This window comes from Sander vitreus, chromosome 6 (genome assembly GCF_031162955.1).
Source record: "Sander vitreus isolate 19-12246 chromosome 6, sanVit1, whole genome shotgun sequence".
In the NCBI taxonomy this organism is placed as follows: Eukaryota; Metazoa; Chordata; class Actinopteri; order Perciformes; family Percidae; genus Sander; species Sander vitreus.
This window is the reverse complement of record NC_135860.1, coordinates 32,318,680-32,338,675: the sequence shown is the minus strand read 5'-3', so window position 1 is coordinate 32,338,675 and position 19,996 is coordinate 32,318,680.

The window sequence follows — 19,996 nt, the reverse complement described above, 5'->3', positions numbered from 1 at the left end:
GGGGAAACACGATGAAGATGACATTCTGCAGAAACTCACTTTCCTGGACAGTGCACTACGTACTGTAGTTCAGCTGTGACAGCCACATGCTCGGCCTTTTTGCTTTATTGTACAAGATTGCCCCCTATTGGTTTACCCTCAAATTACTATTCAGCATTTAATGTACCATCATACAGCACACTTTATCATTCAGTGACAAGTGCGTTATTCATTCATCAGTTTTATAACTAGAATTAATGTTCAGAATGGGACATTAAACACCCTTTATGAAGGCGCCACTCTCCATGAATACAGTGCGTGCCCTCAATTCAACTTCTGAGTTCTAACAACTAAGACATATTTGTTCTGTTCTATTCTGTTCTCTTCTATGCATCTTTTCTGGAAATGCATACTGTTTTACATTTCACTCAGAAATGTATACACGAGGAGGAAAAACTAGAAAATAGACTCATCAAGTGTGAGCAGGAACAGGGGACTGGCAGTGTGTCGGGTACATACAGTGCATTGCATTCCTCTGGTCTCCTACATAATCTCTTCTCCATCTGCTGTCCATTGCCACTCTCTTCACTGGTCTCCTGCCATCTGTTTAACAGCGTTCGGCACCTTTGCGTGACCAAATGCCTTTGCTCCCTGCAACGTCATCCCCTTTGCCAGAAAGGCATAGAGAAGAAAACCGCCATGATATCGTGCTCCTTCAACCAATAAAACCCACCAGTTAATGCTGCTCAAGCCCAGCACCAAATCCCATTTGTCAGCAAATAGCCTCCTCTGGTTGTCTGTGCTGGCCAGGCGCTTCTGTAGAGCCCCCTGCCATTAACATGACATCTTTAGTTATTTGTTGTCTGGTCTGATGGCAAGCAGACTGTAGAAGAAGTAAAAAGAAAGAGCAAAGAGAGGCATCTGTGTGTGATCATAAATGTGCCTCGAAGAATGTCTGATCAGACATCTGATCTCAGTTGAATTATCAGCTGGGTTAAGTGATAGCTTGGCAGCCTAAAAATGAAACACCATGTCAGCATTTATAGAACCAGTCCACATTCATTAGAGTTTAACTAACACTTTTCTTTGGGTCATTTTGTTTTTGATATGTGTGAAATCCACAGGTAACTGGGATGTCTAGACAAGGGACTGTAAATAAAGGTCTTATTCTATAAGAGGAGCTGTATCAAAATTGTTTCCTGTGCCTGTTTGGTATCTGTGGTGGGATGGAGAGATGGAAGAAGGCAGACATTTTGGGATGGAAGTATGAAGAAGTGCTGGAATGGATGGATGGAAAGATTTTAGAAGAAACACAGAAAAATGAATACATGGGAAAGTGAGAAGCAAAGATAGAGATGAGAATTTGTGAAAACCATGTCTCTTCCCAGCCCATAACAACTGCGTGTATTATGTGTGTAATATATGTGTGTGTGTGTGTGTGTGTGTTGGAGAATCCAAGTGTAAAAAGCCAGCAGGAGAGCTATGGGTAGGTGAGCAGTATCCTGCAGGCTTCGGCCTGCACAGCTACAATATAGGCAGAGAGGGTCATATCAAACTGTCTGTCAAGCATGTTCTCCCAGCTGTAAGGTCACTGCATTTTTGCATTGTTATATGTGCTCGTCATGAAAAAGGTATTTTCTCAAAGCATGTTCTGAAGCTCTTCACGGCTCAGCTGTGACAGGCGTGACCTTTTTGTTGCCGGGCGGGGATTCTCTGGATTCAGCTGCTCTGCTGGTGTAAGGGCTGTGGTGCTTTTTAAAAGGTGCCTTATGCCTTATTGCCCTCCACACATTGCATCATGGCTGTTTTGCCTCTTTTCTCACTGAACGCTGACAGCTCAGTTTACTGGCTTAGCTCAGTTAAAAGCTACTATGAATCCAAGATTTTTTATGTGGAAGCTCTCCTGCTATTGTGGATAATAATTCCGTATTTTTTTCATTTGGAGGCAAAGGCACACAAAGTAACAGCACACATTGTCACTTACCATATATGATGTATAATTCATAGTTTTTTTTATATTAGACCTGGTCCATTATTGATCATAGGCTTGTCCATAGAAAGAAGAAGTTCATATTGGTGGTGGCATACTCTTTATAAACCTCAAAGGAATAGATAGACATTTTTGGAAATACTAAATACTAAAACTACTAAAGCTCACTGATAGGGTTGGGCATCGTTTTGATTTGAACAATTCTGATTCCAATTCCGATTCTTCCTTTCGATTCCAGTTTTTATCGATTCTCGATTCGGATTCTTTGAAGGGTGGAGTTGAAACGGGTCACGTGCTTATTTCACAGATAAGAGGTACAGTTTATTTTGATTCAATGGTGGTTTTACCGGGCTTTTTTCAGCCACACTTTAGAGAGTCGCTTACTGTGCTCCATGGCTGCAGCGCTACAAGTGCCTGGCCGGCCACTACGGACACCAATACTTGCGCGTGTTAAATTTGGAACCGATGATGGGATTTGAAACAAAATTTTCCGATCCAAACGATTCCAATAAAGAAACGATTCCATTGGAAACAATTCCAAGTTAGATCACGTGTTTATAGTTGTATCATCCGACAAGCACTTCTGAAGAATCAATCTCCTCAAAAAGACAGCAAATAAGTGTATTTCTCAAAATGTCACACTACTGCTTTTAAACTGCCCTGACACAGTCTCACAAAACAATGCTCAGCACTTCTTCGTCTAGTTTTCTTCTTCTGCATGTCTCCTTTGCTGCTGTTTTAACCTGAATTCCACTCTCTAACACTTGTTATTGAAGTTGTGACTTTGTGGGCCCAAAGCGTTGGAGCTCCGGGTGCAACTGTTCTGCCTGCTCTCCCTACTGCTGATCAGCTCCTGCTGCTGAGGTGATGGACAGTAAAACTCTCCGAGCACCTGTTTCCTGTCCATGCTCATGTGCTGTTAATAGGCTGATGAGAGACATTAACAAAGTTACTGCAGCACACTGGAAGGATAAATCAACAGAGCGGTAGACTGTCTCGTCCAGTCCGTCAGAAGTGACATTTTTAAAAGGTTCCAGTGACTGCTGCATCCGTCCTGTACCTTGGGTGAGATGGAAAGATGAAAAACAAAGTGAGGATGGAGTGATGAAAGCGGGAGATGGAGAGATTTAACAGAGCTTGGGTGGAGAAAGTAAAGGAGAGTTTGAAGGATGTAGAAATGAGGTGTTTGAAGAAAGCAGTGGAATGATGGAGAGATAGGTGAATGGAAAGGGTGGATGCGAGGAATGGCGAGATGGACCAATGGCTCTAAAAAGTTATTGTTCCAGACTACTTGTCATGACTTTGTGTAATCAGGCCTCATTGAAACATTTCTGTGATGTTGTTGGATGAGGAATGAATAATGCAATAGACCCGGTCATTTTCCCACATCAACAGCAACAACAATAACATTCATCCTGTGTGATTTCATATAATTTCTTTATTCCCCATGCCTTTCTCTCCCTTTGTGATGTGCCAGACATATGCACATTACAAAGAGAGTCAGGAAATGGCTTTCCACTTAAAAAAAAAATGAGAGCAGATCTTGACACTGTTACAAGAAGGACCGTTGGTTGTGAAGGACCGTAGGGACGGCTCTCTTCTTAGATTCTCATATGAGCAAATATGATAATCTAATTAAATGTACCCACAAAGAACCATATTTCTTCAATGTGTTAACATTATCACTGAGATGTTATTATAAAAAAAGACTGAAAAAGGCGAATTACTTTCTCAGTGCTAAAAATATCCCTGTTGGCCGGAATCCAACCGTGTTGCTCCTCTCTCTCTCATTTTCCTCACGCTCTTTGAACTAAAATAACCTCATTTTTGTGTTATTGATGCATTTATGCTCCACTGTGGTTTGAGTTAATAGCTTGGATGGCTGTATGGTTGCATTTAGTGTGTAGACACACGCATGCATACTCGCAAACACACACAAAAACGCTTTCAGGCAATTTCACAACGGCACACACACTCAAGCTAACTCACACACACACACACACACACTAAGTAAATGTTAATGTACACAGGTGCAGTCTTTAGGGAGGTTGCTTTTGCTCTCTCATCAGTCACTCGTAATCACTTCCCTTCCAGCCCAGTAAATCACCGTCTTTTACTGGTGCATTTATAGGATGCATGTTCACAACTTGTAGCCAGGGAAAAGTTTGACCACCACCAGGAATACATTATAAGCTTCTGCATCCATACGGTCACACACTCAATACAGTCATACAGTCGACTCACAGACAGGAAATATTGTTTTATAAATGTCTACTTAGTTTCTGAAATGTATTTGTGCTTTTAATAGGGTTTTAAGCTGTTTACGACATATGGGTGAGAGTGGAGTTATTGGTCAAGCGGGCTCCTGGGCGGCTGTGGATATTGGCAGGTTGCACGCCTTCACCAAACTGGTCCTGGGGAGGTCCCAATGACCTGTTTTATACCAACACTGGTGCTTTGTCGTAAAAGCAGGGGGAAGTCGAGTCACAGCTCGAGTATTTGTTTGAAGCGGATGGAAAAAGTCCCCCTGTGGCAAGACCATGTGAGTGTTGTGTGCTGCTGTGTCTGATGGGAGTGGAAATGCTACTTTGAAACAGGCTACTTTGTCTTTACATAGACTTAAGATTGGTGGCCAGGTTCTGGTAAAATACTCCTAGAAAACCACATTCCCCTCTTACTCTTTTGGATGGAAACAGTCTCCTGTCACCGGTGTTTGAATGCTGTAATTGGACGTTAAGGGGCTTGCAGAAAGAGGTGTGAGGTAGTGTTAAAACTGCTCACAAATCACATATTTCTCACCTCTGTGGAGGTTCAAATCCTGGCTCTGGTATTCTCCGGCCATACCGCTCCTATTACTGCTGCCTTTAAAATTCACACAGCACTGTCCTGAATGAGACAGGTGAAGAAAACGGCGTAGAATGGTGCGTCAGTAGATTTAATGTTTCCTAAAAGCCTTGAATTTTACCTGTCACTGTAACAAAAAAAAGTGCCGCTGCATGTGCACTGTGCGTCAGAGTGATGGATGGTGTAAGTGTATTCCAGGATTATGTTTATGAACGTTAAAGGGCCCTGGGGTTGGTCTGGGAAGCACATAATCTCAGTCCAAGTATAGGCTGGATGAACCAAGGCTTTATTATTAAACACCTATGAGAGGCCTAGAGCTGGTGGAGGCCCCTGCACATCCAGCTTAACACTCTCTGGCCACTCCCATCACACGTCCTTGCCATTTGGGCATGAAATTAAAATGCTTCTCAAGAATCCATTTACTACTAAGCATGAAATAGGAACTGCATTATTATGCATTGATACATTTTGAAAGGGCAATCTTTGACACACTTTAAATGTGCTGTCATGTCATTCCCTTGTGCTATCTTTCCATTTTTTGGGGGTTCTTTTCATTAACTGAGTTTTTATCATTGAGATGAGAGTATTACAAAAAGGGAATAGTTTGGGCAATGTGTTTCAGAGTTGATGGTACAAGTGAGAATTGGCTATAAACGATGTGGTATTGATTTCACATGTGGAGGAGGACTACCAGGGCTCAAGCAGGAGAGAGAGGAGAGGAATGGGAATGCAGTCCTTGGGATGTGCATGGAGGGCTTGCTGGAGGCTCTAGGGGCCCAGGGCCTGGCTCCACAGCTATGGGAGCTGTTAAAAATACTATAAAAGTTCCAAATCCACAATTATTCCAACTTCTTATATTTATAAATCTCTGCTAATGCTCATGGTGGCTGTATTACTAGTTTGAACATGGACATTGATTGCTGCTCCCTTGGTAACGATGCACTTGGTAATTATAAATGAGCCCAAGACAACAGAGTTTTTTATAGGATCTGGCCCAGTAAATTTGGTGGTACATGGTGACTTGTACAGGTCAGTTTGAAAGTGATTGAAAGGTATATTATAGTATAAGATATTTAAAAAAAACAAACATTCAATTTAAGAATTGATCATAACTACTTGTATGTTTGGCTTTGTTTTGCATTTTCATTAGATGCAGATACAGTGGAGATACACAGTAAGAGAAAGGGGATGACATGCAGCAAAGGGCTGCAGTTAGACTCAAACCCTGGCCGCTGGCAAAGACTCAGCCCACATGGGGCGCACACTACACTGGGTGAGTAGATGACGCCCCACTAAGGAGCATTTTAGAGTCTTTCAGCTTATTGTTTTGGCCCACACGTTGTTGTTTTAGTTCACTTTCACTGCTCTCACAATGTTCTTTTTGGCGGCAGCAGGCAGCTTTTTTCTTAAAATAAGCTCTGATAAACCTACTGTACACTACCTGCCCAGCACTCAACTGCAAACAGACAAAGTTGGCAAGTAGCAGGTAAACATTGTGGAGCATTTTTACCAGCTAAAGAGCCAGTTATTTCTCTCAGGATTTTTTGGAGAATAGAAACAATGGTAAAAGAACTAAAATAAGAGTACATTTTGGACTTACACTCACCTGTTGGCCAGAAACCTGACTCCAGCTAAATGCTGATGTTGATCTGTATCCACTGGATGTGTAAATACACAACTCAACTTAAAATGTGATATGTTCAAATCTTGTTTCTGCTGCCCCAAGTGGCCAGAAAATCAGTTATTGAATGTTAAAAAAAAAATGCAGACAACTGGAGTCAGTACCAGTATGCCATTTCTTAATTTTTTTTGGAAAAGATGACGTTCTTGTCCAAGTTTTGTGTTGATCCATCCGTTAAGATCAGTATGCTGCAGAGATGTGAAATGACTCAGGGAAAGGGTTTCTCAGACTGAAATTCCTTCATGTAGGCTTTTGCTTGTGTAGCAACTTGTAACTTTGGCATGATCCAGCTGGCCTGGACAGGGAAGCTGGAAATGTTTACCATGGTCCACATGGTTAATTTGTGTGTTTTTATTTAGCTGTGTGTATCTGGGACTTTTGGTTGGGGGGGGGGGGTATGGGTGGAATAGGGGGAGTGCAGCAACAGTCAACAGATGCTGTCAAAGTGACCGCAGGGAGGAAGCAGAGACAAATGCTCCTCATTACTGCACTGACTGCAGCCCAGTGGCCCAGTAACCAGCAGAAACCAGCTCCATGTCTTTGACTGTACAGCTGGAGATCAGCTGATCCTCACTGGCTTCACTTACAGTCAAGTCCCATTCCCTTCTTCTTTGCTTCAGCTGAAAAGGATACATTGTGGCAGCCATTGTTGTACCAACAGGGGTGATTCCAGGACTTTTTAAGTGGGGTGGCAGAGGGGGAGGGGGGGGGGAACCAATAATCAGGGGCGTCACATTTATTATAATTTTTACTTGTTTTCATTGTAAAGAAATTGTACATCCGAATACAATACACATTTTCTATTGACTCTGGGTCCATGGTATCAGAATCATATTTGTGGCGCCTCCATCCCCCCCTCCCTCCTAGCCCCGCCCTTGTGTACCAACACAGGAGAGATACTCACATGAAATATTTGACACAGAAGCATTTATCAAGGCTATCACTGTAGCAGCTGTTGAGTAATGACGACCCAAGCTAAGAGCACCATTATCATTTTTAAGCAATGTGTACTGTTCACTCATGCAAGGATGGACAGGTCATGGACACTCCCAAGTTGGATTTTGCTTACCGTGCAAAGATCTAGACCACATCCGAGGCGAACGGATTTCAGTGGAATTCTGTGTTGTTTGGACACTGTCCAGTTACATTTTTCATCTGAGAAACATAAAGACATGGAGGAAATTTTGAGCAGATTTAATTAAATGCAACCACATGAGATGCATAACTGACATTTTTAGGCCAAGTGTGGGTAACCAGAAATTCACTATTTTAAGATCGTTATGATCAGATATCGAAAATCATGTTGAAATGACAAGTGTAACGGCAGGCTTAGACTCAACTGACTCAGAGTCTATTTTTCAATTCAATGAGTCATTAGAATTCTGATTAAAGGATCTGACGCTCACGAATATCTTAAGCCCTACACAACAACAATGCATTAAATAATAACATAAAATACATCTACTCTGTTATCCTCTTAGGGCCTTAAAGACCTAACACACCAATTATGCTTCTCAGACAGATTCTGTTTGTTTCCTTACAGCTGTTTCCTGTTTTCTAGATGAAAAATTGGGTGATATTATTATCCATTATCTCAATTATCTTTTCACTCACCCTGTAAGTGGTAGAAGTTCATTCATATGCTTTGTGTTACAGCCCAAAGTGAGAAAAAAACAAAAGAAATTCCCAGCTCCTCACTGACTGAATTAACAGCACAGTGCAGCGTGTCCATTGGGGTGATTTCATTGGGCTGTGAAACCAACGTCAGCAATGTTCCTGACCCCAATCAGGAGTCAGACAGCGGTACGGGGGTCACCAGGGGTTACATCGGGCCCCTCTGGATGGACAGGCAGGGAACTGTAAACCTGGAAAACCAGGAGCCCGAGCTCCATGTGTTTACCTCGCTGCTTTTACAAGTGATGTCACCACGTTGTAAAAAGATACGGTTCTCGGCGGCCCTGTCCTTTTGTTACTATTTGAGAGAATAAACACAGGCTAAGTGCATGGAGAGAGATGGAAGCGGAGGGCTCCATGGCTGGAGGGTAGGGGGAAGCGGGCTCCTGTGGTGCATGGTGCGTCCAAGCAGTTGAAGTGGGCTGTGGGGATCTGTAACTGTCCAGGTGCTGCGAGCTCAGGCCCAGCCTCTGCCGGCCAAACCCTACTCACTGGTGAAGAGGGAGGTCCTGCCTATAAATATTCAGCCATCCTGCCTTTGCAACAGCAACAAAAACACCAACTGCTGATGATTCCCCTATGCCCTTCTCTGTTCTTCCCTTTCTCTCTTGAAATGAAAGATACAGTGAATCACATCCTCCACTCCAGTGTCTGCAGGTCTCATTCCAGCTCCTTTGGAATTCCATAAATATTCAGCTTCCACTTTATATACCTGCTCGCTTTCTTCCTCTTTATGATACTGCCTCTCACTAAAGGTCTTTGTGGTATTGCAACAGAAATTCTCTTTACATAAGTCAAAGTAGCGATGTGTGGTATAAGTGTAGCCGTATGTATAAAGGCAATGAAACAGCTTGTGTTTTATGTGAGCTCTCCTTGCTCAGACAGCTGGGTGGTTGCTGGGGCTGTGTTAACCTCCAGTGCCGGGGGTCCCGGTATGCACTGGAGTGGTGTAAGTCAAACTAAACAATTCCAGCCCAGCTGCAAAGGCAGGAATCGGACAAAATCTGGATATACAGATACTGTAGAGAATACAGAGACGCCTCGGCTTCTCGGGACCTTTCCGTAGAGGTTGCATTTTTTTTCTGCTGGGAATCACAGCTTTAAAAACTCCTGATTGTGCTGCATTTCTCTGTCGCCCTGAAACCCCATCTCACTGACAGATGATGTCACATACGCCAACAAACCTGACCACTGGAATAATGTAGCAAGCCTTTATACTGCTCTGGTCATTTTTCTGATGAGAACTCCGCTGTCTTGCTGCGTTGCTTCGTCTCTTGGTTCAAGTGTACTTCTATGGTTCCTTGGCTTGGACTTTTATTAGCTTTTCCCGAGCCTCAAAGAACTTGGCCTGGCCTGGTTCTCCCCGGCACTTTCCCCACTAATGAAGTGCACATTCTGCCGGAGCGTTTGGCTGAGCCCGGTTCCTTGGCGATCCCTTAATGGGAATTTCCCCTTCTTCCATGCATCCCTGCCTGCCTCACTCTCTGCCTCTGCCACTCTGGTGTGTGTGACTCATGTCCTGAACAGCCAGCCATTAGCCAGGGGACGCTTGATTCATAAACCTTATTACACTTTGTTTGTTTGCCACTGTTGGACTGTTTGGCTAACTGTCTGGGCAACTGGCTGAGTGACTTGTTAAAGTGCAAACTTATTGCAGGACTGGGTGCCTCAAAATGGGATAAAGGTTTAGAGGCGCAGACACTGAGTGATGAAGAGTAGTGAACTGTGAGAGAAAGCTACGTACAAGTGTATATGTGTGTGCGCAGTCAACTTACTGTGAGTGGGTTTAAGTAAAAAAAACAAAAACATTCATCTACACTGACACATTTAAGACGGCACTTTCAGGCACTTTGACGCTGAAGCTGCAGACAGGCTTCCATTGCATTTTCCGAACTCGATCTCTGAATGACGAAAATCAAACAGGCTTTGATGGATGAGATGATTTCAAATTTCAAACATGACTGCTTGCTTCCACATGTTTTACAACCACTAAAATTAAGTCAGACCACCAGTGACAGCACCTGTTGCTCCAAAACTTTAAGCAAATGAAACAGTTTTTTTTTTTTATTCCACGAGGAGCCTCTCAGCATTTAATATTTTGGAGTGTCTTAATCACTGGAAAAATAATCCTAGTATGTTTTTGCTGCACAGCTCAATGAGGATGAGATAGTCTACATCCTCAAATCAACCTTGAAGGGCCTGTGCTATCTGCATTTTATGAGGAAAATCCACGGGGAGATGAAAGCTGGGAATATATTCTGTGACAGGGAAGGTCATGCGAAACTGGCTGGTTCTGGCCTGGCTGGACATTTGACGGTGAGCTTTGATTCCACTGGGCCTTCCACTCTTTAAAAGTCAACATAATAAAACCAGGTCTCCCTTGGAGACTACGGCATATGATAATCATTTCTGTCCACAGTGGTTACAATGCTATTAAGTTAACCTTTCTGATGAGTAAACAAAAGGCTGGGAGCCATAGAATTTGGAAGTGTTTATTTCCACACAGTCTTTGCTTACATTTTACATCCAAAGAATGCTGTTGGGAAGACAGCTCTCGCGAAACTTTTACAGTCCCTCATGAGCATTAATCTTGTCAGAATCTAGGTCTAGCGTAAGAAAGCACTCCAGGGCTGCCAGAGAGACAATATGCTGAGGATAGAAGACAAGAAGCTAGACTCTTCAGGCTGTTTAGTTAATTCCCATTATGAGCGGTCGTCATGTTTCCAACAGAAGTTTGTGGTTTGGGCACATGCTGCTTAGGACATTTTACTTTTCCCACACTGGCGTATCTTCGCTGCTCATCTTATTCCTCTTGTCTCTCCATAGTGATTGGCCAGTGGTTCTCTGAGATGGGTCAGAGAGCAACTCTCGGCTCCCTGGGGGTGGTTGGTCAGTGAAGAACACACACACACACACACACACGCACGCACACACACACACACACACACACACACACACACACACACACACACACACACACACACACACACACACACACACACACACACAGCCTGGAGGTTAGCAGTGCAATCCTTCAAACCCCACGCAGGCAGGCTTCCGCTCTGCTGAAGTGTCCTTTTGCAAGACATTCAAATCCTACCAGCTTCAGGCATGCTGCTGTTCTGTGGCTGAGCCTGACCTCTGACCCCCCTGTGATATGGGAATTCCCATTAGGGACCAGTATAAATAGCAAATTATTATTTTTAGAGACAGAAATAATGAGAGATTAAAAAAAATGACAGCGAGAGAGAAACACAAAACAAGCCATCTTTACAGCACTCCTTTCACTGAATGAAATGTAATTTCATTTTCTAAAGACTCGTGGCATGTTTCTAACCAGAGCTGATTACCAGTGCTTGAAGGTCCATCCTCTGGTTTAGAACTGAACAGCTGCAAACGGGCCGGGCCTGCTGCTGCTGGCTGGGTGGTCCATAGTCTATAGAGCACAAGTACCCCATTACTTACCTGGCTGCATTGTACATAGTTGTACTTTTTGGACACTTAGCCATTTTTGCTAAGCACTTGATGATTTAAAGAGATCCATAAAAACTGCAGGACCGTGACCCTCAAAAACCTGTGTTGGCAGGGTCTGAGGTGGACCGAGACATTGGGAACGAGGTGAAGCTATAGGGTGGGTTTCAATTTAGTATGGCTGGAATAAATATATAATGTATATATAGTACAATAAACCATTTTAAACCTCAGGTTTAACATGTGTAACAGAAATAATTTGAAAAGAAAAAGAGCATGGGGTGAGAAGGAGCTTGAAATTATTTTTGTTCGATTTACAGCCAACAATTCTGCAGAACTCATCATGCGTTTCTCCGTCAAGGCAGTAAGGGAGGAGAGCGGGTCTGGATAATAGCGTGTAATGGTGATGCGTTTTACAGGGTCATCCTTGTTCTTGTCCAGGCTCCACTGGCCTATTTGGAGACCTTCTTCTCACACTGACGATCCTGTTTGATCTTGTTCCTTGTCCTTCGGAAAATGTCATGCCTGAGCCCAAAAGGCCCTTTTTTTGTGCTGACAAGAGATGTAATCTAAAAGCCTGACCAATGGCAGTTCTGTGTTTTCTGGACACGACTGTAGAGAAATGAAGGGAACCCCACCATTAATGGATCCCAAGTAGGTGTGTTCTTTATGTCTCTACACAGTAATCTTCCTTGGTGGAGAGGAAAGGCCACTGAAACAGCCCACATTTTTATTGAAACCACTTTATACAGTATATTCCTTCAGGAGGGTAACTATGTGCAGTCTTGTATAAAGTACTTGGAAGCAAGCTTGAGTAAAAGTACAAGTCTTACCAGAAAATGACTTTGGTAGAAGTTAAAGTCACCTTTTAGAATATTACTCGAGTAAAGGTCTTAAAGTATCTGATATTTACTGAACTTAAGCATTAATTTCATTTTATATGTTCTGATATTAAATGCACTTGATTTTTAGAAGTAAAAGTAAAAAAAAAAACTTTGATTATGAACTTTATTGTGGCTTCCTTATAGTAAAGCAGAAGTAACGAGTAACGAAGACGCTGGAGGGGTAATGTAGTGAAGTAAAAGTATGCATTTTATTTAGGAAAGGTAGTGGAGTAAAAGTAAAAGTTTCCAGAAACTTGAATAACAAAGTAAAGTACAGATATGTGAAAATTCTACTTAAGTACAGTAACGAAGTATTTGTACTTTGTTACATTACAACACTGACTATGTGGCGGGTGGAGGTGAATGCTGCTGTACAAACCATAAGTCTGCCTTACACATCGCCTCCCCTCTTGCGTGGCTCTATAAAACCTGCGGTAGGAAACAAACAAAAAAAACGTTTGTGTGCTTTGTGTCAATAGAATATGGCATTTCTTTCTGGAGATAATAGTTTCATATGTATGCATTTAGGAGGGTTAAATGGTCAGTGAGGATATGACCTACAGCTTTTAAAAGCCTGGTCATACTTGAAGAATGCAACAATGAGCATGAGCAATCACATCCCCATCAGTCAAGCTCGCATGGGAAAAACGGTCTCTATCAAAGATGTAACGAGTAAGTTGAAGTGATAAACAAATGACGGTGATGGAGTTTAAATGTGGCCCTTCTTCATGTGGTCTGAGCGGTTGTACTTGGGGCTTACTGTTCTCTTACATCCATATGCAATCACTGAAACACTCTCTGCATGAGCTTTTTTTTTTATTAGATCACATAAAGTAAACAGTCCCACTGAGTGTTTTTGATAAATGCAATTTGCTGCTATGCTCCTTTCCATGCTGCATCTTGTGTTCAGCCTGTTGTAAGTTAATTTGCCAGATCAACTGAAAAAACAGAGAAATCTAATGGAAAACACTGCCCTGGCATCCACACTGCATACCAGTGGTTGTCTGAAGAATGGGAGCCCTTTAATGTGGTGATTGCATGGTTTCAGTTTGAAATTTAGTTTCCGTAAAAAAGAACGCACTTTCCGTTGTGCTTTTCCCCTATTTTATTCCTATTTCCTTTCATTTGTTGCTTACATTATCAGCTTTGTGTTTTTTTTCTCCAAGGTACTTACACAAAATCGTCACTTATGCGATATGAACTCGTCCTCAACTTACCTTTTTTCTCCCTTTTATCGTCTTACCACATTTTGATTGTTTCTTTTCGAACCTTGGACAAAGAATAGTGAGAGTGGTAACTCTAGTGGCTGCGGCTGCTTTGATTACATAGTCAGAGGTAATTATTTTTTGCTGTGCATCCATCTGTACACATGTGCATGCACTGTGTGTCTGTGTGTGTGCGACTTCATTGGGGAAGTGCTGCTATGGTACCAGACCTTCCATAAATCCAGCAAACCTCCATAAATAAAGGGAGGGGAGCTTTGGGATTCTGGGCAAAAGTAAGCAGTCTTGGAAAAATCAAAGGCGTATGGCACCTGAGGGAGGTGTACTCCCAGCCGTAGTTTTCATTTATGGTTAGCTAGGGCTGGTTAGGAACTGGGTTTGACACTGCTGCAGCAGTGGCATGCTTCCTCTGTGTCCTTCCCCACTGTGCTGTGGGCACTTCAACACATTGGCTCGTTCCTGCAATGAGATGTTAGCTTCTCTTTCAAAACCATCTTTTGTGCTCTGAACTGCTTCTCACCTTTTTAGGAAGTTTCAATTGTTTCATTCCAGAGCACACCAGAGGGCTGTGATGGCTGCAGTTTTGGCTGCTGATTTCCTGTCGGCCTCCATTTCTGGCAGAGCTTTCTCCTCCAATACAGCCATCATCTGCTACAGAGGAAAAAACACATCCAGCACTCAGCCAAACATGAATCTTGCCTTCAGGAGGAAAAAAAAAAACACATTTACAAGACTCCCAGGAAGAGCTAATCTGATACAAGAGCACCATAAACAAGAAGGAAGTTGTATTGACCCTAAACCCAGCTGACTTACAGAAAGCATTACCTGCCATGTATAATTCAAACTGTGTTTAACCACTGCCATCTTTCTTAATATAACCATCAAATCCTCATTACACCAAAATCACAAGTTGTCACTCCGAGGTATTGTGATGGATCCACAGGATGTCCAGCTTGTACTGTGCAAAGTGAAATGATCATGTTATCATATTTTCTTTACCTAGTATTAACATAGCATGCCGACACTCACAGGAACACACACACTTCAGCACATGTACACAAATGTTACATTTCATCATATTCACCACCTCGCTCCAATCGACATGGACACAGAAAGTAGGTTCCCTTATTTTCTCTGGAGCAGGTTGAGGACTTGTGGTGTGGTGTAAATGTGGGTTATTGTTATTCAAGAGTATGTGCTGGAATATTGGGCGTATCGATTGCTTTTCGCCGCGGGCTTTCTTGGCCAGCCCACAAAAGCCTCATGCTGCACGCTGCCAGTAGGCCCATTTCTGCTACACTTATTTTTAATACGAGTATTACATGACTTTGCTCTCTCAAGGTTTCAGAGGGGAGGAAATAGCAGATTGAATGTAAACAAGATTAGCTTCCCTCTCGTGCGGCACAGCCAGCTGCTGCGTCCACGCTCGGCCGTAAATCTGCCATGGCTGCCTGCGCTGTGTGAAGCTGTGTGCTGGAAAGAAAGATATCAACCCTGATTCTGTCACTATCTGGCGGGAGGTCAAGATGAGCTGCACACCCTTCAATGGCATTATGAATGACTTATCTGTAATAATCAGCATTCTGAAACTCGACTTTCATGTCGAAGCATTAGTTTGTGCAGCATTATTAATTCATTTTAAAGATGATTTTAGCCGCTATCTGTGCTGGCATTGTTGCAAACATGTGGTTTGTATCTCTTGTATTAGCTCTGTCATGCTGTACTTCGTTGTTCCCTCCTTTGGTCCTGGAGTTTGCCGACACAGGCCTTGGTTCCTTCTGCTCCCTCAGCCATCAAAAACTAAATATAGCAGATTTGTTGCTCTTTCAGAATATATTCCACCTGCCAAAATACACAGGCCCTGCTTTCTTAACCTTGCGCAGTGATCTGTGTATTTGGAGTGGAAATGCAGTGAAAGGAGAAGCCGTGGCGCTCAACATGGCTGGCTTAAAGGCAAAGTAATGACACTGTCTGCTTGTGTTTTTGGAAGCTGTGAAACCACAGCAGGGAGCTCCCCATAACTGCTTCATTGTAACTCCATGCTATTACTCACATCAGAGCGATATTGATATTGATTGCTGCTGGAATGCTTACCCTCCATCCTGTGCTGTACTTACATAAGCAGTCGTCGTACAGGGTCCGTGCTCATGCTGTAGCGTCTCATCTGTGATGGAAGCTTCTGGCTTTGCTCAATTGAAGGAGAATTACAGCAAAAATATTTTCTTTTAGAAAGTTAACATCAATAACATTGAAGTGGTATAGTTCATTGAGCTCATACCCATTTACCCTCATTTTTCTTTACAACACCCCTCTTTGATCCATTTATTATAATACCTACTATGAAGTCATCTCTAGAAGGGTAATGGTTAATTTCATATTTTTTGATTTGTAGATATTTAGAGGGAGAAATAGGAAAAAGTAAAATATTGTGCTTGAATACATTTGCACTCGTAAATTCTCCTTAGGGACTGTTCGTTATTTATTTAAGGGGCCACCGGAGGAGCTTTGGGACCTTTAGCCAAAAAAGTCATGACCCTCCACTCGCCAGTAAAAAAATTTCTATGACCCTCCAAAACGATTTGGAAAAAAGGCATGACCCTCCCCCAACAATTTATCAATACGTTCTGTACCGGTTTGTGTTTAGCAAATGTATATACAGATTTCCATTGTTTTTTTGGTTTTTTTACAGCTATGACATATGAGATTAAACCTCTGCATTCTCATTTTACACATCCCACTCCTCTGTTATGGTGGGGGGGCCATTTCAGTAGATTTACTCACTAACATTGTTGTGGAAACACAATAAGCATGGAAACTAAATGCACAATTCCTGCATTACTGCATTACTTCAAATACTAAGTTACTCCTCTAGTAAACTAGTATTCACATGAAATAAAACAATAAAACATTGAGACCATTCAGCAAGGCACTCTGGGTAATATTCAACACACAAACTGGTTGCTATGGACTCGTCACTATGCTTTCTCCACTTCGCCGTTTAAACAAAGTGGAATATACGTATAAAGGTCCAAATCTACACAAAACCCGCAATTAATTAGTAAGCTGACATCACATGTATATACATGGCATTTAGGAAACCTTTATTGCAAGGTTGGCACGCTAAGATGTCCAGACAGTAACTTTCGTTTTTTGCGTCCTGCTGCTCCCATCGTCAGCCAGGTAATATTTTTTTTACTAAAGCAGTATATGAAATCTGATGTATTACCTACCACCATTTAGTTGTTTTGTGTTATTTAAGATATTTATAAAATATCTGATCATGCCAGAATCAGTCCACTCATTTTTTAAACAATGCAATTATCCGTTTCAGCCACCAGGGGGGCAGCTCCCCCTGCCCCATATGTCTATGTCCTGCCCCACAGCAAACTCATGGGTCAGACCCATCTGGTAGCGAAGGAGGGCAGAGACTGAGAGAGCTACATGGAGCTACATGAAAAAATATGCACCAAACAAGCCACTTTGAAATTTTGCTGTTTCATGAATACAAAAGTTGGGTGACCCCCCCCTCCCCTGGACTGAAAAATGTTGGATGACCCTCCCTTCAGCAAAGAATAAAAAGACACGACCCTCCCCTATTTTCCTCCGGTGGTCCATTCCATAACTACCGAACGGTCCCTTAGATACTCAGTGTTTTTGTGCCATTTCAAATGTGTCTGGATCAATGGAAGTAAATTCCAGGACAAATCCTGACATCCTGTGCATGGATGTCAGGCTTTGCCCTTCACCTTTCGCTCTTTGTGTGTTGCTGTTCTTAAAATCCCTTCATTATATGAAAAAACATAAAACTTCAAGCTAGCAAGCTAAGCGCTGAAAATGGCAAGTTTTGAAGAGGCCTGCTTGGTTCTTTCGGGGAATGGTTAAAGATTTACAAAAAATATGTTTACAGCATTTACTAGCTTTCTGGGACGTTTTGGGACCGATTGGGGGAATTGCTGTGGACGAAGTACACATGGTGATAGAGCAAATTACATTTAACCATGTATCCAGCTAATTTAAATAGCTCACATTACTGTATTGTTTAGCGAGACCTTACTCCACAGCTGTGGAGGTAGGCCTACTGTAGGTCTGGCAATGCAAGACTACAAATGAACTAAAAAACTCAAAAGAGCCACTAAAAACACGTTTTGGTTTCTTGAAGCAGCAGCATTTTAAAGACCTGCTTTTGCTCCCTTACAATATACTCTAGCAGCATTGAGTAATATAGTAAATGAAATCAAACAGCATCTCTAGCTTGGAGTACAATCAAATGAAAATGTCTTACAGAATCTGCTTGATATTTTTAAGAAATCACTGCATTGCTCCTTTCCAGATGCAGAAATGTGTTCTGAGAACTGTAATCAGTCATCAGAGTGTTTGTGCTCTGTCTTTACAACATGCAAGCAGATTCTAGTGGTGTTCATCAATGTAGGAATGTGACTGACTTCACAAGGTTTTCATAAAAGAACACTTCATCTTTCACTTCAACACTTTTTCATACACGCACAAATAATGCCATCATAGCATCTGTTGTTGATCCTTACTTATCTGCCTCATTTTGTTCGCATTAGGACATTCTCAATGAGAAATGGCAATATCTCACTGAACTATGGAGCAATCAGAACATTCTTCATTTGTGCTGAATTGTGCTCACATTATCATATTAAATTCAGATGAATTATCACATTAATGCAAGCAACCACAGTTCAGCTATTTTAGCCATGATGACATGGCTCTAGTAGCATTGGTCTGTTGGTCCACCACTTTTGTCCTGCCTAAATATCTTTCTCTAGCCTATTGGATGAATTGCTGTAAACATTTGAACAGGCATTAATGGTACCCAGAGGACAAAACCTAAAAACGCCACCATGAGGCTGTGGTTTTCAGTAAAACTATTGGATGGTTTGTCACAAAATTTGGTGCACACATTCATGTCCCCCTCAAGTAATATGTTTAGGGATCCCCTAAATGGGCTGAACTGGACATTCAGAACATTAATATAGCAGCAAACACATATTTGTTTTATAAATACAGATATAGTAGAGTAACTGTGTCCTGAGCAGAGAATGAAGGCACACTCCTGCGTGTGTTGTAATCCGAGTTTCTGTGTTCTTTGTTTTGATAGTCGGTCTGGCCATGCGTAGGCTACATGTGAGTGCATGTGGCCGTGAAAAAACTTATTTCAGGTATTGGGGAATAATCTGTGAGAACCATGTGGAGGCAATCCCAGCCTTCTGGAATATTTCGGTTTCAAACCAAATACCTTCAAAACTAATGACATTCATATTAGCCTCAGTTGTACTTTGTACTTAGCGCTAATTAGCAAATGTTAGCATGCTACTATGCTAAATTAAGATTGTGACCATAGTAAACATTATATCTGCTAAACATCAGTATGTTGAGTGAGACTTGCAAACCTACGTACAAAACTGCGACCAAAGTTCTCTGGTTTAAATATGAGGTCGTATTTCCTGCCGCTGCTAGGGGTGCTAATTAGGGCCTGAGCGCCGACAGCGGTGAAGGCCCTATTGAAACTGAAGGAATTCTTTTCTGCAAATGAATCACCTTTCTGAGAGGCTTAACATACTCAAAAACTCACCAAAATTGGCGGTCGCATCAAGCCTGGCTCGCTACAAACATAAAAAAGTTGAGCCCCTGCAGTACGTTCAACGTAGACTAACGAAACGTGGTACACATATGTAGCATGTCAAGACGTACAAAAAAGCTCATTGGACCCATACCCTTAACGCAACAGGAAGTCCGCCATTTTTAATTGAAAGTTCGAAGTTAGTGCGATTTTGACCATTTTCACGTCGTACTTTAACGAACTCCTCCTAGAGATTTCATCCGATCGACTTCAAATTTGTTACTATTGTTATTTTGGGTACCATCTTAAGACGTTAAAGATGAAAAGTTGTCAAAAGAAAAACTTTTGGTCATAGGGCCTGGCTGTGGCGGGGCGGCCATTTTGTGCATTTCGCCAACGCAACAGGAAGTGGGTGTAACTCAAGTGTACATTGTCTAACCTTTTATGGCTTTTGAACCGTTTAAGGTAGAGTCTTGTGTGAGGTATCACTGAACTCAGCAGAGAGTTCCTTTTTGATTGGTGATAGTTTGACCCTGCCCCCTATGCTTTAGCCACGCCCCTTTTTATAACTAATGACCACCGTTTGATGTATTCTATTGTGTGAGGTATCATTTGAACTCAGGAGAGAGTTCCATTTTCATTGGTCATGGTTTGGCCCGCCCCCTA